At 37.8% G+C, this 23,207-nt stretch overlaps 1 protein-coding gene across 3 annotated transcripts in view; it reads left to right on the top strand.

The window, feature by feature from the left end:
• SESTD1 (SEC14 and spectrin domain containing 1) overlaps positions 1 to 23,207 on the top strand; it is a 143,002-nt gene that overhangs the window by 25,720 nt on the left and 94,075 nt on the right. The window lies entirely within an intron of this gene.

The raw sequence follows: 23,207 nt of genomic DNA on the forward strand, positions 1-23,207 counted from the left end.
ACACTTTGTGACCCCTTGGACTGTAGCCAGGCTCCTCTGTCATTGGAATTTTCCAGGCAAGAATACTGGAGTTAGTAGCCATTCCCTTCTCTAGGGGATCTTCCTGACCCAGGGATCAAACCCCAGTCTCCGACATTGCAGGCAGATTCTTTACCATCTGAGCCACCAGCAATGGCTTATACCATGGTCTTCACCAGTTTGTTCTCAGCCTGAAATGCCCCAATCTTTCATCTCATGGCTACTTTGTAACTTGCAAACTCTGCTAGGTGGTTGACTGCATCATCAGTTCTTCCAGAGGATTTGAAGCTGAAATGATTATAAAACGTTGTATGTTCTATGTTATACTAATTATGTATTCCTACTAAAGTAAGGTAATTGTTATAATTTTAATTGTTAAAAATATCTGCAACACCAGCAAATGATTGTGAGAGACTTACTCTTTGTTGAATAATGGACTTAAATATTGGTATATTTTGAATGATGTTTCTTTTAAAATACAATATTATTAGTGCTAAATGATACTTTATATTTTAGTCTGTGTTAATAATTATAAAGACCTGGCCAATGATTTTGAATCTTAACTGCATATTATGGTCAGCTGGGGAGGTTTGTAAACCTTTTTCCTATGAACAGAGTCTGCTGCTGCTGCTGAGTCTCTTCAGTCGTGTCCGACTCTGTTCGACCCCATGGACTGCAGACTACCAGGCTCCTCCGTCCATTGGATTTTCCAGGCAAGAGTACTGGAGTGGGGTGCCGTTGCCTTCTCCAAAGTGTAGAGATTCTGATTCAGTTAGCTTGGAGTGGATATTTTTTAAAAGGTCCCATAGTGGTCCTAATACATAGCTGTGTTTGATATTTGGCAAAACTAATACAATTATGTAAAGTTTAAAAATTAAATAAAATTTAAAAAAAAAGAAGAAAATGAAATAAAGGAGATGATGACATTGAAAAAAAAAAAAAAAAAGAACTGTGCATATGACCATTAAAGAAGTCCTCTGAGGCAAAAAAAAAAAAAAAAGAACCACTGGTCTGGTCTAGAATTAGATTATCAAAAAATATAAGTGGACATCAGTGATTTCAGTCACTGTTAAGGTTTTGTCCTGGGATGTTTCCAGTTATGTAGCTTTGAACCTTGTTTTTCAGTGTTTTAACCTTAGCAGAGTTTTAAAAAGCATGTTGTACATCCTGCAAATGACTCATGGATGTGATTACGGTATAAAACATTATATGAAATATCTAGTTTACAAAGAGAAGATGATACTTTGTGAAAATATTTCCTTAAGGCACTTAGAATTACTAGGTCTAAGATGTTTTTGAAGATGTAGTTCACTTTTTTTTTTAAACAAAGGATTGTTTTAAGAACAGTGAGATAACGTAGCATCCTGTTATACAGTCCATTTAAACTAGAGTTGTTTGTTAAATTAATAGTATTAATCTGACTTTGAGTTTTGTTTTTTTTTTTTTTGGGGGGGGGGGGTCAAACTAAGATACATAGAAAGAATATAGTATCTTAGCCTGATTGTAAACAAGGAATTTGTACTAGAACTGACAAATCAGATATTCGTAGTGATTGGGAAGCATAGCACTCTTGAATGTCCTATGTTAAAATTGATGTAGACATTTGACATTTAGGTAGTTAGTATGCTTGACTAAAATGGTTAACAGGGCTTTTAATTTCAATAATAAAAGTGGTTACAACTAAGGAAAAGAAAAGCAACTCAAAGGAAGGAAAAAAAAAAAAAAGAGGTCAGTTAATAGAGAATACAGAGAAAAAAAAATAGGATCAAAGACAAGAATTCAATTAACTTTTGTGACAACAAAGCCTTTTCTCTGAGGAAGAAGAAATTAGGTGCTCTAGTTCATTCTTTATTTTAAGGACACTTACTCAGTTTGGCTTATTATGTATGACCTCTGTAAGAAGAATATAGGCCTTCCCTTGTAGCTCAGTCAGTAAAGAATCTGCCTGCAGTGCAGGAGACCAGGGTTTGATCCCTGGGTTGGGAAGATGCCCTGGAGAAGGAAATGGCAACCCACTCCAGATCCTTGCCTGGAAAATCTCATGGACAGGAGCCTGGTGGGCTGCAGTCTGTGGGGTAGCAAAGAGTCGGGCACGACTGAGTGACTAAAACTTACTTACACTTACTCTATAAGAAGAATATCAAAAGAATTATAAAATAACATTGACTTTTCTCCTACAGTTAGTAATTTATTAAGTAATAAATTTGCAGTTTTCATATAGGAACTGGTGTGACTGAGGGCACTACTGCAAAAGAACTTATACTTTATTAAGTTAATTTTAATGAATGATGGTGACGAAGTTATTGGTTCATTTTCAAATTAGTACCTGTCAGGTCTGTTTTTCTAAATGTAGTTTATTCTGTAAATATAATGTCTTATTTCGTGTATATTTTAATGGGATCTAAGAATTTTGAAGGAAAATAATGAAGGATTCTAGGATATCTAAGGGAAAATCAAGAGAAGATACTAGTCTTTATCATAATGCCAACAGCTTTCTAGAGGCTTGTTAATATCATTATACATATAGATTCACTTCAAAATCTATTTACCATGGTTGTATCTTGGTTCTCTCTGGTAGGAAATAAAGATGCCAACTCCCATGGACACTTTTGTCTGGTGAGCAGGCCTGGGGGACATCTTTGTACTCCTAAGCCCTGGGGGAGATTGAAGATTTATTCCTTATAGCCCGTTTCCATTTTTGGCATATATGTCTGATTACCAGTGCTTGTTATCCTTCCAGACTAACTCAGCCATTTGTCTTCCATTTACTGAGTTCCTTTGTGCTCTAGATGCTGTACTTGGTACTTGTAGAAAAGGGGTGGTTGCATAATAGAAAGTTAAACTGCCTCAGTCCCTGACATTCTGGAATATATACTTTTAGTAGATGTTAAATTTTATATTTGGAAATGCAGGCTATGATAGAAACATGTAGGAATGGCAAGGCAATCAAGGGTTGGTCACATGCTAGGTCTCCAAGACAAAGTGATTGCTATTAGAAAAACCAGGAGCGTGAGGTATTGAAGACGTCAGTAACAGTCATGATTTTGCATATTTGTACATGATACTATTTTCTTCATGGAAGCTTTCACATGTATTATTATGTGATTAAGGATCCATTTCTTAAGAAAGTAATTTTATTTATCCCTGTAATGTTTATATTGGAAAGGAGGACGAATGAACCAATCTTCTGTAATATTTTCCTTTAAACTTTCTGATAGAAAATTATGTAATTGGCTTAGTTTCATATCAGGAAAAGTAAGATTAAGCAGTGATTAGATTTTTTATACAATTCAGTTTAAATCAGAAACTACTGCATTTAAAGCACTTTGACCAAAACGATATTTCTTGTACTTAAGTATTATAAAGTGAAACTATTTTTGGTTTTGTACTGTTTTATATCTATAACTTTATTTTAGTCACAGTTCATAACTTAAAAGGCTTTGAACAACATGTGTTCTTTATCATCAAACTATAGAAAATAAAAAATTGGAAAATTGTGTCAGATTATTTGTTTTCCAGAGATGACTGCATAAAAGTTAAGTCTAGGGCTTGTTCTAACTTATATAACAAGCAAAAACATATGTCATCTCCCTGTGAAAGGTATATTAGTCTTAAAATTTCATTTTCTTTCTTTTTTTAGCTTTTACTTTTCAACATGTAGATAGAGACTTTCTTAACATTTCCTACTCTTGAGGACCTAGTCTAGTCTAAGTAGTTCAGCAAATAAATATGACTTGGTCCCTCTGTCAGTGAATCCCCACTCACCTCAGAATGGGAGTTATACTGTGTGATAAGGTAATAGAGATTTGCTGTTGTTCAGTCATAAGTAGTGTCCAGTTCTTTGCAGACCCCACAGACTTCATTACACCATGCTGCTCTGTCCTCAGTTTGCTCAAATTCATGTCTATTGAGTCGGTGATTGTGTCTAATCATCTCATCCTCTGCTGCCCTCTTCTCCTTTTGCCTTCAGTCTTTCCCAGCATCAGGCTCTTTTCCAGTGAGTCAGCTCTTCGCATCAGGTGGCCAAAGTATTGAAACTTCAGCTTCAGCATCAGTCCTTCTGATGAATATTCAGGGTTGATTTCCTTGAGGATTGACTGGTTTAATCTCCTTGCAATCCAAGGGACTCTCAAGAGTCTTCTCCAGCACCGAAGTTCAAAAGCATCAAGTCTTTGGTGCTCAGCCTTTTTTGTGGTCCAACTCTCACATCCATACATGACTACTGGAAAGATCATAGTTTTGACTGTGTGCACGTTTGTCAGCAAAGTGATGTCTGTGCCTTTTAATATGCTGTCTAGGTTTGTCATAGCTTTCCTTCCAAGGAGCAAGTAAATGTCTTTGAATTCCATGGCTGTAGTCGCCCTCCACAGTGATTCTGGAACCCAATAAAATGAATTTTTAGTGGAGCTATTTGTAATAGAGATATTATAGTATAAGAGTAAATATTAGCACTAAGGAACCAGAGAGTGGTTATATCTTCACACTGTGTATTGTGTCAGGGAAGGTTTCACAGGGAAGGGAAGCTAAGATAAGGTTTAAAGAATAAATAGGAATTTCTTTGATTGGATAGATAAGGATATTTCAGCATAGAGAGCATATACCAAAGCACAAACAGTGCAAGTGCATTGCAGGTTCAAAGCACTGCATTTGCTTTCTTCCACATGAGAAGGGCACAAAATAGAGAGGCAAGGGCATGAGCTGCAGAAAACTTAAGTCTATGTAGAAGGGTTGCCATGGAGACCATTTAAGATTTTAAAGTAGAGAAGTGAGACGGAGAAGGCAATGGCACCCCACTGCAGTACTCTTGCCTGGAAAATCCCATGGGCAGAGGAGCCTGGTAGGCTGCGGTACATTGGGTCGAGAAGAGTCAGACACGACTGAGCGACTTCACTTTCACTTTTCACTTTCCTGCATTGGAGAAGGAAATGGCAACCCACTCCAGTACTCTTGCCTGGAGAATCCCAGGGTCAGTGGAGCCTGGTGGGCTGCCGTCTATAGGATTGCACAGAGTCGGACACGACTGAAGCGACTTAGCAGCAGCAGCAGTGAGGTGGTTTATTTTGCAAGTGTGTGAAAGGGTAGAGTGCAGAGTCAGGAAATCATTTAGAGGTTATATGATAATCAATAGTGCTGTTGAAAAGAAGAGGAGATGGATTCAGCAGATTATGTGGCCATTTGGCTAGAGGTTATAAGAAGAGAAAAACCTCTCAGGTTTTTGGCTTTGGCTTTAATATGTGTGTGTGGGTGCACACATATGGTTGGGGAATAATGTAAAAAAGCATTGTTATCAAATACTACTGTATTTTTACCCAAATAAAAATATTTAGGTAATTTCAAACTTGGAGAAAAGTTGCAAAAATAATCCAAAGAATTGCCATGTACTCTTTCTTCACCATAGATTCCCCAAGTGTTAACTTTTTGCCACAGTTGCTTTTCATAAAGCAATAAGTAGTTTTTTTTTTTTTTTTCCTGAACCATTTGAGAGCAGTTTGCTAACTTTATGGCCCTTTGCCCCTAAATCCTTCCATTTATACTTCACAAAAAACAAGGATATTTTCTTATATAATCACAGTACCATCATCAAAATTGGGAAATTGACATTGATATAACACTATGTCAGTTTTATTAAAAATTTTCTGAATTTCCTAATGTCCTTTTGATTAAAAGAGAAAAAAAAACTTGTTTTCTGGGTAAATGGTTCAGTCTAGGATCATTTGTTGCTTTTAATTGCCATATGTCTTTAATCTCCTTTAATCTAGAACACTTCCTTGGTCTTTGTTTCTTGATAAAAAAATTTTTGAAGAATACAGTTTAATTATTTTGTAAAAATATCCCACCATTTGGATTTGTCTGATGTCTCCTCCTGATTAGATTTAGGCTGTGCATTTTTGACTGGAATATTACACAATTGAGAGCTTTGCAGGTGGCTCAGTGGTAAAGAATTCGCCTGCTAATGCATGAGATGCAGATTTGATCTCCAGTTGAGAAGATCCCCTGGAGTAGGAAATGGCAACCCGCTGGAGTATTCTTGCCTGGAAAATTCCATATACAGAGGAACCTGGTGAGGCTACACAGTCCATGGGATTGCAAAGAGTCGAACATGACTGAGCAATTGAGCATGTGCTATACAAGTGTATCAGCGTACAGTATCTGAAGGTCCGTACTATTGTTTCATTACTGGTAATGTAATTTTCAGTCACCTGGTGTGATGTCCTCCAGGTTTTTCCACTAAAAAATCAGTTTTTTTCTTTGTAATTAATAGGCATCTTTTGGGGAAATACTTTGAGACTCTGTAAATACCCTGTGTCTCATAAAATCTTGCTTAATAATTTTAACAAATGACAATATTTTTTACCTGAATCATTCTGTGTCCTTCTGATGTGTACTCATAAATCAAGATATTTCAGGGTTCTTTTGTACTCTGTGCAGATTCCTGCCTTGGAATTTGCCATTTTTCAAGGAAGCTTGATTCTTTATAGTAGCAGTAGTAAATAGAAATCATGATCTAGACATTTGTGCTCATTGCTACTGAGAGGTCATAGATTTTAGGCCCCTGTTAGGATTTTCCAGAGGAACAGAACTCATAGGAAAGAGGTATAAGGAGATTTATCACCAGGAATTGGTTCATGTGATTAAATTGGCAAATCTAACCTGTAGGGTGAGCTGGCAGCTGAGAGACCCAGGGAGAACTAATGTTTGCTGGTCCATTGAACTAATGTGCCAAGGCCATTAGGCAAGAAGAAATGATGTTGCAAGTTAAGTCCAAAGGCAGTCTAATTGGAGAATTCTTTCATGTTAGGAGAGAGTCAGTCTCTTTGTTCTGTTTAGGCCTTCAGCTGGTTGTATGAGGCCCACTGGTGATATGAAGGGCAGTCTGCTTTACATTATTGATTGAAATGTTCATCACATCTAAAAACATCCTTGCAGAAACAAAATAATGTTTCATCAAACATCTGGCCACTCTGGGCCAATTGACACATAAAGTCAACTGTCAGAGCCTTCCCAGTGGGTAGAGCTAGGGGACACACATAGACATCCCCTATATTAAGTGAAAACTATGAGTACATACTACTTTTTTCCAGCCGTCATTACGAGGTTCATTGTAATCTCCCTCCCTGCTGCTACTGCTACTGCTGCTAAGTCGCTTCAGTCGTGTCCGACTCTGTGCGACCCCATAGACGGCAGCCCACCAGGCTCCGCCGTCTGCAGGATTCTCGAGGCAAGAACACTGGAGTGGGTTGCCATTTCCTTCTCCGATGCATGAAAGTGAAAAGTGAAAGTGAAGTCGCTCAGTCGTGTCCAACTCTAGCGACCCCATGGACTGCAGCCCACCAGGCTCCTCCGTCCATGGGATCTTCCAGGCAAGAGTACTGGAGTGGGGTGCCATTGCCTTCTCCAAATTTTGTTATTTGAGTATGCAAATTTAGAACTTATACACATTTAGAACTATACAGAAAGAGGAGTGTTAGTTTTCCCTCCATTCTCTTCTGCTCCTTTTCTAGTCCCCCATCCTTTCTACTCATTCTCTCTTCCTTCCCATAGGCAGTTAGTCTAAATTCGTCTTTGCACAAGATGAGCATGTACGTGTATATATTCTTCTTTTCTCTTTGTACAAAAAGTAGCACACTGCAGTTATTCTTTTGCACTTTGTCTCTTCCACTTAGACTGGGAATCTGTATTATTTCATGGGGATCTCCGTTCATTTTTAGAGTGTGACTGTTGTACGACTTGACTTTCACTTTTCACTTTCATGCATTGGAGAAGGAAATGGCAACCCACTCCAGTGTTCTTGCCTGGAGAATCCCAGGGACGGGGGAGCCTGGCAGGAGGCCGTATCTAGGATCCACAGAGTCGGACACGACTGAAGAGACTTAGCAGGTAGCAGGTTGTATGGCTTTACCAACTGTTTACTTAGTTGTTCTTACACTGTGGAAGTTCATGTTATTTCTAACTGTATTTTCTAATGACAAGTAATATTGAAATGAATAATCTTGCAAAACGTGTTGAAAGTGTATCATCCCAGTTATTTTGTATATTTGTTTTCTCCTTTTTTCCCCCATATGTATTTTGTCTGTTTCCTTAAAGAACTCTAAGGTTTTGATTTATTTAGAAATTACCTCATTAATTTCTGTTTCCATCCTTGTGTTTTGCTTTAGTTTATTGTTCTTGTTGAATGAGGAATTTATTTTTATTATTGTGAATGTTTATTTTAAATGTAATAGGTTTTCCTTTTTTCAGTGAATTAAATGTATCATTTTTTAGAAAATCATAATTTTGGTTTGTATTTTGCTGTGTCAATCAAAAGTTTTAATAGTAGACAATTAAAAATTTTTAGAGTGGAATGACCTTTTGTTTTTCGATTCTGTTAGTAATGTTTGATTTTATTAGACTTGTGATCTGCCATTGCATTATTTCTTCCTCATTTCTTTGAGAAGAGTATATGATTCCCTCCCCCTCTTTTTTTGGTCATTATTCAGATCCACCTGAGAATGAGTTTATTATCAAGGTATAAAGTTTGATGGGCTTTCCTGGTGGCTCACTGGTAAAGAATCTACCTGCCAATGCAGGAGACATGGGTTCCATCCCTGGGTTAGGAAGATCCCGTGGAGAAGGAAATGGTAACCCACTCCAGTATTCTTGGCTTGGGAAATCCCAGGGACAGAGGAGCCTGCAGGGCTACAGTCCAAGGAGTTGCAAAGAGTCAGAAATGACTTAGCAACTAAACACCACCAATAACAAAGTGTAATATATAAGATTTATCTTTTTATGTATGTCAGTTGTTTGTATTCTCAGCTAAACTCATGAGCGTTAGTTTTACATATTACTCAAGTTATTTTTCTGAGTTTTACTGCATTACTTGTAGTTTTTGCATTTGAAGGTGGTTGCTGTGGTATTTGATGCATAAGCATTCTTAATTTTATATTTTAATTGTATAATATGGCTGCTAACATTAGATGGTTTTTTTTGTCATGTTTCAGCTGCCTTTTTGATTTGAATTCTTCAGTATCAGGATTACTACTTTTGCCTTTTTTTCTCTTTCTTTTTTACTCTATTTTTTTTGATATGCCGTGGCCTCTCTTTAATTTTTAGTCTCTTTGATTTACTTTGTTTCAGGTTATCTTTTTTTTTTTAATTGACGTATGCTGCTGCTAAGTCACTTCAGTCGTGTCCGACTCTGTGCAACCCCATAGACGGCAGCCCACCAGGCTCCTGTCCCTGGCATTCTCCAGGCAAGAACACTGGAGTGGGTTGCCATTTCCTTCTCCAATGCATGAAAGTGAAAAGTGAAAGTGAAGTCACTCAGTCGTGTCCGACTCTTAGCGACCCCCATGGACTGCAGCCTACCAGGCTCCTCCGTCCATGGGATTTTCCAGGCAAGAGTACCGGAGTGGGTTGCCATTGCCTTCTCCGTTAATTGAGATATAGTTGATGTACAATATTATGTAAATTTTAGATGTAGAACAGTGATTCACAATTTTTAAAGGTTATATTCCATTTATGGTTGTTAAAAAATAATGGTATAGTCTTTGTGCTATACAATATATCCTTGTAGCTTATTTTATACATAATAGTTTGTACCTTTTAATCCTCCACCTTTATTTTACCCCACCTTTCTTAGGTTATCTCTTGCATAAAGCATTAGTTCCTTTTTAGGAGCTGTATTAAAAAATGATTTTCTGTTAGTGATTGTTGAATTCGATCTCAGTTTTGTCATTGCGTGTTATGTACTCCCGTATGCATTGAGCCTGGCATGGGGTCACGAAGACTCATGCGCCACTGAGTGCGTTTCACGGGCATTGTTGTATTTTCTTTGTGATGTGCTTTTACTGGGGGCTGTCCCCCACCACCATCGCGGTTAGCCATTCGTTTAGCTGCCAATATGCTTTACTTGCATTTCCGTTTTAAAAATGTCTTTGGACATTTTGGATTTTTTGTTTTTGTTATAGAAGCTACTTGTGTGCTTACTCCTTTTAAAAACATCCTCTTCCTTGTTTTCATGTTTAACTTTCTACTGTCCTTTATTTTAGTTTTTAATGGTGTGCTTTGATCCTTACCTTATTGCTGTTTCAATAATCAATGAGTTTATTCTGTGCTTTTCTTTTTTTCTCTTCTCCCAATGTTTTTAGTTGAACTATACCTAGTTTGCCTTCAAACCTAACCGCAGATTTGTTTTTGCACTTAGGTTTACAGTTAAATTTGTTAAGTCCTCACTATCATCTTTGGCTGCAGTTTCCCAGTCACCTACTGGTTAGATCTATCTCAATTTTTAGTAGATTTTTAAAGAAGAGCTTGTGAACACAATTTCCCTGTTCTTACATGTTTAAAGTTGTTTTTCTGTAGCCTTGACACTGGAAGGACAGCTCGGTTCACACTTTGTTTCCTTGCTTACAAATGTGGTCTTGTTCTTTATGTCGTTTTTTTAAGAAATCTGATCCCAGTCTTAATTTTCTTGCACTTACAAGTCATTCGATCCTTTTGTTTGAAATTCCTGGTTTTATTTCCCTTTTATTTTTACAGTCTGAGCAGTTTCATTGTGACTGTTGTCTTGGAGTTCCCTGTAGCAGGTCAGTCTTCTGCCTACTGGATTCTTTTATTATGTCTTGTTGGGCCTTTTGTTTCTGAGACACTTTCATTTGGATTATAGGTTTAAATATTCTAATGTTTTGTTTTTCTTCTATTGGTACTCAAGTTACACATAATTATATCTTCTTTGTCTATCTTTCATTTCAAAAGCTTTCTGTTTTTTACTGCATCATGTCATTTTCATTCTCTTCTTTTACTGTTTTCTTCAATGCCTTTTATAGGTTTTATTTGTATTTATTCTTGAGCACCTTGTGATTTGATCTTCAGTTCTGATAGAATTTTATCTTCTTCACCTTTTCTTTCATTTCTGTTATTTTGTTCATTCTGTTTTTCAGCTTTAAATTTGTGATCCAAAGTGGGTTTTTTTGTTGTTGTTGTATATCAAATTCGTGTTTAAGGAGATACAGTTGAGCCTGGAATGTTTATTAACGTTTTTTGCTTTTTACTGATTTGGAGAGGTATTTTTCATCAGCATAATTGTTCTGATTTAATTTTGTAGTAGTTTTATATAGATGATGATTGCTCATGGTTCTGCATTTCTGTAAGCAAGGCTGATGTCTTAGGGACTTACGAGAATCCTACTTTAAGAATACTCCCTCTGTTACTGTTGCAAAGCGCGCTTTTTTCCCTCTGTCTTTATTTCCTCTTGTAGGGGAAAGGATTGTCCGTCCCTCAGTTTGCCTCGGTGTTCGGTTGATGGGTATCAAGGGAGATTTCCTGGGAGTGGGGAGGCTCTTAGGAGGGAGTTCAGGAGGGTGATTGTCTTAGTTTTAGTCCCTGTAATTTTAAGGATTGAAGCCATTGTATTGAATGTAAGCTAAAAAGGGATTTATTGAGAGAATTCTGGGATTTCGCCTTGTACACAATGGCAGCTGGGCCCTCTTGAGGTATGAAGCCAGGGTGAGTGGTGAAGCCACCTGCTTAAGGTCACACAGCTAATAAGGAGCAGAGTTAGGATTTGACCCCAGCTCGGTCTGACTCTAGTTCTTCCTCATGATACCCTGCTGCCTCTGCTTGTTTTCAGGGCTTCCAGACACACAGTGCAGAAGTCATTAAAAATGGGAAGTGGCTGCTTTGTTGCCTCCTTACCTAACTTTGTATTAGAAGTAGCGGCCAGTTCAAGAAAGCCCTTTTAAACTTACATCTTTTTTCTGTAAAGTAAATAATTGATATAGCTTCTCACTTTAAAAAAATTAATTTTGTATGTTGTGTGTCCCAACAGAAAAATAGTATTCTTTCTAATTGCTGTTGCCATCATCTTCCTTCCAGAATATAGTATTCGTTGATGGCAGACATGATATTGTTTCAATTATTAGAAATACTTGCTGTCAAAAGCTTCTTCTTTGGCTATCCAGAGGAGTCTGAAGTTTCTTCTGTGGTTGTTTTGTGGGTTCTACAGATAAGATGATCTGCCAGGTGAGATGTGGGTGCCAAGTCAGGAGCCATTTAAATACAGCAAGAAAGAACTAGGAACTGCGAAGTATTTTATAGATGTTAAAGGGAGAAGGTAAGGTGGAGGAGGGGCTGATGATGAATGCTGTGATTAAAGTGGAGATGCAACTTCCGAAAATGAAAAAGTGTTCATGTTAAATAGTAACTTTTCCCAAGTGTTGAAAATAGATAATGAAAACTCACTTGGACTATAAATGTAGTAAAGTTAAACAAGCCATTTCTAAAAGCCAAAATTAAGAGTTGGCTCAGCATAAAGAAGGCTTTATAAAATGTCTCTCTTCATTCATGATCCCGATGGGCCAGGCCCCAAGATATTTCAGTAAAGGTCCCTGAACTATGTAATTTAATATTCTCTACAGAGCAAATGCATGCTCTGTTCATAATGCTTTGTCAGGTAAAATTATTAAGCTTGTTTTTCCCTTGCTGCTTCTCCTCCTTCCTAATTATTTTGCCCAGTGACACCTAAATGAGAAAGCTGGCAGGACTGTAAGAAGGGAGTTTATTCAACGAATATTTATTGTGCGTTGGTCATGTGCCAGGCTTTGTCCTGGGCAAACAAGTAGACACATTCAAACGGCTGAGCTAGCTAATACCTACTTTAGATTTTAGAAGTAAGTTTTTTTGGCTCTATTGACTGTATAGGTAAAACAAGTTGTTATTAAATTTGAAATATGCTCTTATGTGTTAATATGTTATACGCAAAACCTTTGGACTCTCATTCTTTTCTGAGTCAAACAATATGGTAGTTAATTGAGTCTCCACCAAGAGCTCTTCCTGTCTTCTGACCAGCCATTCTGTTCATCCATCACAGCAAATGCCTATTGTGGACATAAATTTTGCTTTTCTTAATAATTTTAATTACTTATAAAAGAGTATGATACAGTGAGAGGGAGACTTCTGAAAAAATGCCTCCAGTCACAAAGTGAGACAAATGTATAGGGACAGGAATTAAGTCTGCAGTTCCAGCGCAGTGGTGAAAGTAGGCATTCTGCCTGCCTGCCGTCGTCTTTTTATCTTCTGGTTATTGCATGTGTCAGAATTGGTCTCTTCCTCCTCAGCAGTCTTAGCTGGAGACCAAATACTCAGATCTTTCTACATGAAGAACTTTAGGATATGATGGTGAATATGTGAAAATTTTTTAAAATTATGGGTAGCCTGTTTCCTGTCTCTTGACTTTGAAATAAGGAAAATATTGCTGAATGTAAAAAAAGTTGTTAAAGATTGTGTCTTCCTCTTTTACAGTATTGGTATGTTTAAAGACTTAGTTTTCTTAATTGTATCTTGGACATTTTCAAAGATGCAAGAGCAGAGAGAGTAGTAAAATGAACCACTGTTTACCCATTATCTGTTGACTGTCAACAGTTGTCAATATGACCAATCCTACTCCATGCATATCCCCCTCCCCATCATTGATGCAGATCCCAGACATACTGTGTTTGTAAATGTTAAAGTGTCATCAATAAAAGATAAGGCACTGTTTTTAATAGACATAAATTTACTGTCACTACATCTAAAAAAAATGAGCAGTTCTATTTGAGAGATGCTGAAGGCCCTCCTTACTCATACCATAATATAGGTCACTGTGTTAAGCAAGAGCATGAGAAGTAACGGCACTTAGGCCTTGGATGCAGCGTTAGGTTTAAATGCCAGTTTTGCTGCTTTTTAACTGCATGAGCTTGGGCTGGTTAAGCTCTCTTCATCTCACTTAGCCTCAGTTTCCTTAGCTGTTAAATGGAAATAACAGTAATCCTAGTCTCAGAGTTGTGAGTTACAAATGAAGCAGTGAAGGTGAAGTGACTCGAATATTGTTTTACTATTATATATAGAACATTTTCAATAATACTAGTCACTGTTATTTTATTTGGAGATATAAGGAAATGTACCTTATATACCTAGGCTTCCCAGGTGGCTCAGTGGTAAAGAATCTGCCTGCCAGTGAAGGAGACGCAGGAGTTAATGGGATCAGTCCCTGGGTTGGGAAGATCCCCTGGAGTAGTAAGTGGCAACCCACTCCAGTATTTTTGCCTGTAGAGTCCCATGGACAGAGGAACCTGGCAGTCTGCAGTCCATGGGGTTGCAGAGAGTTGGACACGACAGAGCATGCATAAGGAAATATACAGATAACTAATTTCACATTCCACCTTTCAAGTGTAGGTGATGTTTTAAGGTGATTTGCATTCATTGATCCTCTAAGCCTCTGATTTTTATGGGATGCTGAAAAGTCTTAGTATTATTTTAATTCAGAGGCATATTTTACACTTTTCTCAAAAGCAGATGATTTGTTTTAGGACATATGATACTGTTGAAAGGAATACGTATTTAATCTTTACTCAAATCTTGGATGTTTTTATGTATATTTGTATGAAAGCTTTGAGATGCCCTAAGAGACCATTTTTTATTTTTAAAATTTTGTTCATTTATTTATTTTGGTTACACTATATCTCCATTGTTTTCTGTAGTCGCAGCGAACAGGTGCTACTCTTCATCGCAGTGCTCAGGCTTCTCATTGCTGCGGCTTCTCGTGTTGCAGAGCACAGGCTTTAGGCACACGGGCTTCAATACTTGCAGCATGTGGCTCAGTAGCGGTGGCTTGTGGGCTGGTGAGCACAGGCTCAGTCGTGGCACAGGGACTTAGTTGCTTCGTAGTATGAGGGATCCTCCCGGACCAGGGACTGAACCTACGTTCCCTGCACTGGCAGGTGGATTTTTACCACGGCGCCACCAGGGAAGTCCAAGAGACCAGTGTTTATAAATCTCCCCATAGCTTAAAAATAAAAAGCAGATCTAAATGCCCTTTTGTAGTGCCAATTTCCTTAAAGTGATAGTTTGGGCAACTGTAAAGTAAAAATGGTATCAGTATTATTGCTTACACTCTCCTTTCTCCCCTCTGTTTAATCCATTTAATCTTTTCTTATTTTACACCATCCAGAATGTACAATGTTGAAAGAAATTTGTCTTTGTAGCTGAAGTTCTTTCATAGCAGGGTATTCTAATTATAGTAAAAGTTGGGGATAAATTGTTCAGCATAAACAGTTCAGTTCATAGACTTTCTGGAACAAATGCTTACGTATTTTTAGTTTTTATTTTTTGATACTTGAAGTGCACATCACTTTCATTCAGATTTTCCTGATTTATAAAATGTTCAATTCTGTTTTTTTAATTATTTTTTTATAGCTTTATTAAAATAAAATTTATGGTCATAAAATTCACCCATTCGAAGGCTGCAATTCAATGATTCTGTAACACATTTTTTGACTAGGGGATTTTTGCAGAAACTAATGCCTGTGGCTGGTGATTTGTTATGAAAGTGAATATTGAAATGTCTGTGGTCAATAACGTTGGGGCAACAAAAGATGTAGTAATACATCTCTGTTCAATAATATGTTAAAAGAGTTATAGAGTCATTACTGCAATTTGATTTCACATTTCCGTCACCCCAAGAAAGAATCCTTGTGCCCATCACCAGTCATTCCCCATACCTAACCCAGATCCAGGCAACCATTAATTTGCTTTGTGTCTGTGCATTTGCCTGTTTTGGATATTTCATATAAATGGAATCATACAATTTGTGACCTTTTGTGTCTGGCTTCTTTCACTTAGCATAATTTTTTTTCACATAATGTTTTATGGTTCATCCATGTTGTATCATGTATCTATATTTCAGTCCTTTTTTAATTGCTTAGTAATGTTCTATTGTATGGATGTGCCTTATTTTGTTTATTCATTCAGAATTGATGGACATTTGAGTTGTTTTCATGTCTTTAGTGTTATGAATAATACTGCTGTGAATGTTTGTGAGTAAGTTTTTGTGGGGACATTTATTTTAAGAAATTATTCACATATGTAGAAATAATGGTTCTCTGTTAATTCATGTATTTTTAATTTTGATTGTATTATGTGACAGTATAGAGGAGAGAAGCCCTGTGCAGGGTTTTAGGAGTCTGGGTTTCATGTTATTACTCAACGTGCTGTTCAGTGTTAGAACAGTGAATCTATGTTTATAGATCTCAGTTTCTGCTCTAGATTGAATTTTTGTATCCTTCCCAAAATTCATATGTTGAAAACTAATCGCCAGTGCGATAGTATTTGGGTAGGCCTGGAAAATCCCATGGACGGTGGAGCCTGATTGGCTGCAGTCCATGGGGTTGCTAAGAGTCAGACACGACTGAGCAACTTCACTTCACTTTACTTTTTAGAAGGTGATTAGTACACTTCTAAGAGAAACCCCGGGGAGCTCCCTTGCCCTCCCACCAAGTAAGGACGTAGAGGATGGCCCCCCAAGAATCAGGAAGGGGCCCTCATCAGACACTGGATCTATCTGTGCCTTGATCTTGGACTTCTCAGACTCTAGAACCATGGGAGATAAATTTATTTATAAGCACCCACGTTAGGGTATTTTTGTTTTAGCAGCCTGAATGAAACTGTGAAAAATAAATTTCTGTTGTTTATAAGCCATTCAATCTATGATATTTCTGTTATAACAGCCCGCGTGTACTAAGACAGTTTCCTTATCAGTAAGGTGAAAAAGTTGAAGTAGATGCCCTCTATGGTTTTAATCACTGGTTCTGAATCTATTTTTAGTTTTTGTCTGACCTTGGGCAAATTACTTAATTTCTCTGTGCCTCAGTCTCATCAGAAAAAATGGGGATATTAATGTAATTATGGCTTCCCTGGTGGCTCAGAAGGTAAAGAATCTACCTGCAATGCATATAATTATGTTGTTTTGAGGGGGAAATTATGTTCTTGAAACTTGAAAAAAACGCCAAGATGTGTTAAGCTACTTGAAATATGTTTGTTCCCGTTTTAGTATGTTGTACCAAGAAGGCCTCAGTGGGAATGCTTTGGCTGTGGCCTCTGTGGAGAATCAGTGGTAGAAAGCTAAATAGTAGCTGGTGGAGGAAGGAAAATTGAGCTGTTAATAATAGATGCCATTGAGTGCTTACCATTCTAGAGTATACTAAACACTGCACATGTATTAGCTTACCGAATCCTGGGTCTGATGAGTTAGATTCAGTGACTATGCCCATGAAAGAAAAGTTAAGGAATTGTCCAAACCACCTAGCTAGTAAGTGGCTCCTCCTAGTCACACCCTTGCCCTGGGGCATGATGTTTATCACTGCACCAGACCGCCTTTCTGAGAGAACACCTCTCAGGGACAGAGTCCCACGGCAGAAAGGTGTTCAGTGGGGGAGGACTCTGCTTGGGAAAGATACCTAGTATTGCTAGCAGGCCTTCTGAGGGAAAAAGAGGTGCTCATCTTGTACGTAGTTTTCCATATGTCTTGAGTTACTTGGCTGCATGTATAACTGTGATGTGACTGTTTAGTTACTGAACAAGTTAAGGGATTTGCAGTATGGTCAGTATTGTTTTTGTGTTTCTGGCTCAAAAATACATTGTTATGTTTTTTTTTTTTAATGGACTTTTTGTGTGATGGAAAATAACTTTCACATGTTCCACTGGCTTCTTTCTACTTGGGTAATGCCATAATAATTTCCATTTTGTGAATAGTTTTCCATATCTTTAGTTAACTTAGGTTTTTTAAACTTTTGTTTTGTACTATTACACATTTTTAACTTTTTTCCAGTGTGCTGTTTGATGTACCAAATATTTTCATTATATAAACAAAAATTAGGAACCGGATGATACTTTTATTCAGTCTGTTAGACAATTATATGTCTGAATTAGATTTAAAAGCCTGAGATTATCTCGATGAAAAGTATGTATGTCTTTGCTGAGTATAGAGTAGGAACACTTCTTTCTAGGATAAAGGTCAGTAGAGAACAGATTTAATGATGACCCAGAGAAATTTTGAGATAAAGAGAGGATGGGATCTAGAAATATGATTATGAGTTTGTTATCACGTGCTTCCCCTGATGATTGAGACAGACCTGTTCCGTAGCAGGTGGACTCGGTGGGCACATCCATTGCCCTGGGGAAGGAAGTGGTGCAGGCTTCTTGGAGCTCAGTGTGATACTCAGATGCAAAAGCTGTGCATGAAGAGAGTTCACTTCAGAGAGCTCTCGTATCAGGTAAAGACTCTCTAGCCATGGGGTACTCTAGAGCTGGGGATGCCAGAAATGTCTTTACTGGAATTCCATCAGCCTCATTCACTTCTCTAAAGTAGTATTCCTTTTGCTGCCCTGGTTTTGGCGAGGAAGGATTTACTTATAAATTAACACAGATAGGAAAAGCCAAAAATTTGAAAAAGTCATACAATAAAGGACCTTCTGAAGCTGAACCTTCAAAAAATGAAGGTTTGCAGTTGCTAAGGACTTGGTAGACTAGCTCAAGAGGTGAGGAAGTCCTTAAAGAACTGAGTTCCCTTTTGCTTTTGAACATACGCATGTCTGGCTCCTGAGGAGAAGGGGCAGCAAGGGTGATGATGTAGGGGTACTTGCTTGTATTGTTTTTGAAAAGGGTTTTTAAGTGGCAGAATATCATTACCATTAGCTTTAAATTTTTTGACATTTAAATGCAGTGTAGGACTTCTCATGTCCCATTGGACCTTTTCTGTAGAATTTTCTTGTCTTTTAAAGTAGGTTATGTTTTCATGGAAAACTTGGAACTTTTTCTGTTTCCTTCATCCCTTTCTTCTTTTTTCCCTCCCTCATGGAATAAACTCGGTCCTGACCCATCTGTAAAAATGGTGTCAAACGAGAATACTTCAGGTTTCAATTTTATTTAGAAGAATTACTGTTTTGGATAGATCTGTACTGTTGTGAAAGTTAAGCATTTTATCATTTTCATTTGAAGTCTATCCCAAAAGCTTGGTTTTCTTTCAGAATTGTCAATGTTATTGTAAACCCAGATTAATAATCATACATTGGCACCTACAGTAAAAAAAATGACACACGTTTTTAACTGTTGATCTGCTTTATTGATATATTTTTGTAAAGTTGAGTGATGCTTCCTTCTGCCTAATTTTACATATGGATATGTGGGCGATGTGCCCAGCTGGGCAATACTTAGTACTTCTGTGTGTGCTTACTTGTCTTCATCTAAGGTTGCTGTTGCTCTGTAACACTAGTTGAAAGTATTTGTAATCTGAATTTAAGGACAACTGTAGTATTTCTTCTGGAAATAGAAGGCGAAGGGAGCGAGCCTGCATTCTGATTTTGCTCATTGCCATTATGTGTCTACATGATGTAGACTCATTAGAGATGATTTAGTTAGCCTTCGGCTATCCTAATGGGTTTTCACTGGTTGTTAAAAATACTCTTCGAAGAATAACTAAATTTTCCAAATAAACTGGTTGATTTATACTCATTGAAAGAGGAGTTCCAGTGCACCCATTCATATCATCAGTTACAATCTCTTATGAAGTGTAGTTTGCCCAGTCTTGATTAAAAGGCCCGAAATGCTCTTTGACTGCTGCTTAGCACATCCTCTGCTGCCCTCTAACGGCTGCCCATTGGTAGAACCCATCGTGGTCCCCCTTAGCATCATAGACCTGCCTTTCTCCAGCATCTGGTGATTATGTAGCTGCTGGCTCCCTGGGAAACTGTCCCAGTAGAAGAAGCTGAAGGAGCTGCTTTGAAGGAAAAGTGTGCACATGTGATCTGTGATCACCCACGAGGTGTGGATGGTCAGGTAGCTGTGATGATGTTAGGACTCCTAGGGTGTGTGTCTCACTTTATTGTTAGTCACATACGTTTGTTCATTTGCTTGTTGATTCATCCATTCATCAATGAAATATATTACTAATGCCAAGGATATCCAGAGCATCTTGGCTTGATTCACTCTACTGCTGCTGCTAAGTCACTTCAGTCATGTCCGACTCTGTGTGACCCTATAGACGGCAGCCCACCAGGCCCCACCGTCCCTGGGATTCTCCAGGCAAGACCACTGGAGTGGGTTGCCATTTCCTCCTCCAGTGCATGAAAGTGAAAAGTGAAAGGGAAGTCGCTCAGTCATGCCCGACTCTTAGCGACCCCATGGACTGCAGCCTACCAGGCTCCTCCGCCCATGGGATTTTCCAGGCAAGAGTACTGGAGTGGGGTGCCATTGCCTTCTCCATGATTCACTCTAGTAGATGCTTATTGTAGATTTGTTAAATGAGTGAATGAGTGAATAAATAAATATGAAAATAAATAGGACAAGTCTCTCCTTTGGGGAGGCAAAATATCACTTTAACTACTTAGTTGCCCCAGCTTTCCTTTTTTTTTTTTTTTTTTTTTTACCTCTTCAAGATCTTGAGAAAGATGTTCAAACTAGAAGACAGATACAAATTTCCATTGAAACCTAGTCTCTTTATATTTTTCAGAATTTCTCAGAATTCATCATTTCTAACTGTAGACAGGCTGTTTTCAGATAGGATTTATTTTGCACTCAGGAATGAGAATTTACTTTGATATTTCTTGCTTTTGGTTGGTGGCAACATGCAGTCATGGTTGCATGTTTTCCTATGTATTCACCACTCTCCAAGGCATCTCACCTGCTATGAACTGGCTTTCTGCTTCCTTTATGAATAATAAATTGTGACTTAATTTATCCAGATTGTTTTAAATACCATATATGAAATATGACATGTTTGTGTTAAGCACTTTGTGAATTGTTGAATTTTTTGCTATTTTTTTTAGCCTGCTTCACTTGGCAAGTTTTTTTTAAAAACTTACTTTCCTTGCTACTTTCCATTAACTCATATCAGGTATATGCCTGTCATTGACTTCATTCCTTGTTACAGAAATATTTCACTCAGATATGTTTAGGTTCACCAAGTTTCTAGTGAAAAATCAGTGGTCTGGATCTACCCACTGGAGAAAAGTAGGAGCAGATACTCCATATTTAACATTTAACTGTGGTGATAGCAGTGGACAGTGATATTTTGCAGGATTTTCTCTTTATTTTGTTTTGTGTTGCATTAATAACCTGAACAATCTTTTTGGCCAACCCAATACGTTAACTATTTTATGAACTATATATAAGATAACTACAGATAGGCAGATTTAGTTTTTGCTTGTTTGTTTGTTTCTGATGACTGTGCTAAGGACTTGAAAAATCTTAAATGACTTCTGTAAAATTAAATTTAATTGGAACTAGTAGTACAGTAATCATGACTTTTCATTACCCACCTCTTTTATGATAACAATGAAAGATTGATGGAAAGGAGACTCTAGAAGGGAGGAATATATAAAAAGTAAACATTACAGCTTTCATCTCTTTGACTGCTTCACATTTTATTCATCAGTTTGATCTTGGCCCACACATCCAAAACCTACATTTCTCATTACTTTAGATTACCTTTTCATCACTATCAAGATGTTCTTTAGAGAAAAAGGCTGTTGGATTAAACGAAAATCAGTATTTTGCCATGCTGAGATGGTTTTGTGAAGTCATGGAAAGTGTAGATACTGCATCTATGTCTCAGGAGAGTGATGAAATGTACTATTGCTTCTGGATATTACAGTTTTCCAAGATAAATCTATACCAGAGATTGAACCATCTCCCTTTTGTGCTTTAAGTATGTGGAGAACACAGTGGTGCAAAATTTTGCACTTATTGGCATAAAATTGATAACCTGACTCGCAAAGCTCACATAACACAGATTTACTCAAAGGGTCACCTTCAGCTATTATTTCTTATGCCTTAAGAATTCCAGATATTCTTTTTTCTTGGGTGCTGATTAATTGATATTTTAAAGTTTTATGTATTTATCTCTGGCTGTGCTGCATCTTCGTTGCTGCATGTGGGCTTTCTCTAGTTGGGGTGAGTGGGGCCATTCTCTAGTTGTTGCAGGCGGCTTCCCGGCGCAGTGGTTTCTCTTGTTGCGGAAAATGGGCTTTAGGCACGTGGGCTCAGTAGTTGTGGCTCATAGGCTCTAGAGTGCTGGCTCATGAGCTGTGGTGCACGGGCTTAGTTGTCCCACAGCATGTGGGATCTTCCTGGACCAAGGACTGAACCCATGTCCCCTTCATTGACAGGCAGATTCTTTACCACTGAGCCACCAGGGAAGCCCTGATTTGTTGAGCTTTATTGTGACAAGGCTTAAAACGTCAGTGTTCATTCAGAATAGATAATAGCAGATTGTTGGGGGGGAACCCACAAAGAGCAATCGGTGGCATTGAGTGATTGCATATATGACCTACCAGACTGTAAGCTGCAGTTTTGCTTCCTGTACCAGTCAAGTTTCTCCATTGACTAAAAGAGAAGTCTGCTTTGATAACTTAAGCAGAAATGGATTTATTAGGAGAATGCTGTATAACTCACAGAATTTATGAGGCTCAGAAAAGTAGGAAGGACCCAAAGGTAGTTGAGAAGTTGTCTGTGCTTATCCCATAGGGAAAGTCTGGTTAGGAAGCCAGTTCTGTTGATACTTCTGTGACAAAAGTTGCTCCTGTAACTTCATTACTCCCTCATGTTTGAAATTCCTTTGTGAGGGCATCCCACTGACAGCCTCAATCAGCAGTTCTCTTTTTTCTAGGTTTCAGGGTGTCTCTGTGTTCAAAATTATTTTTTAAATAATTTTTAGTACGTCTTAATAATGGCCTTTCACTGCATTGACATTTGCACTGATGATACAAAAGCTAGACTCCATCTTGTTCACTTGGCCAAATGTCACTGGATATTTTCAGGCCTGTTTTATTGGTAAGGTGATGATGTGATATGAGAACAGTGTTACTGGAACCAGATTCCCAGGGTGTGAGTCCTAACATCTCCACTTAACTAGGTTTCAGATGTTGGGCCACATTTAACTTCTCTTAACTCCAGTTTACTTTTCTGTAAAATGGGATTAATAATAGTACTTACCTTACAGAAATGTGAGGAGTAATCAAGTTAATACAAGTGAATTAGAACAGTGTATGCCTTGTAATAACCACTTGCTAAATGTTAGCATTCATAATCATTATTATCCAATGTTCACATCTGATCTTTGACAAGCTGGTCACAAGAGAAAGGAGCTTAGACATGAGCCTGAGCTGTCTGGTTCTTGTAGAGCTGAAGAAAAGCCTCATCAGATCAAGATACTGATCTAGAAACATGAAGTACTACTATTTTAGGTTAAAAATGTAAAACATGAACTTTTCCCTCATTCTTCCTACTATTTGTATGTTACCCTGGGCTGATGTAGAACAAAAATGAATGGCCAAATTGCAAACAAATATTCAAGGATAAAACTTGAAGAGAACATATCATGTTACTTTGACAACATGTTT

Source organism: Bos indicus x Bos taurus, chromosome 2 (genome assembly GCF_003369695.1).
Source record: "Bos indicus x Bos taurus breed Angus x Brahman F1 hybrid chromosome 2, Bos_hybrid_MaternalHap_v2.0, whole genome shotgun sequence".
NCBI classification, from domain to species: Eukaryota; Metazoa; Chordata; class Mammalia; order Artiodactyla; family Bovidae; genus Bos; species Bos indicus x Bos taurus.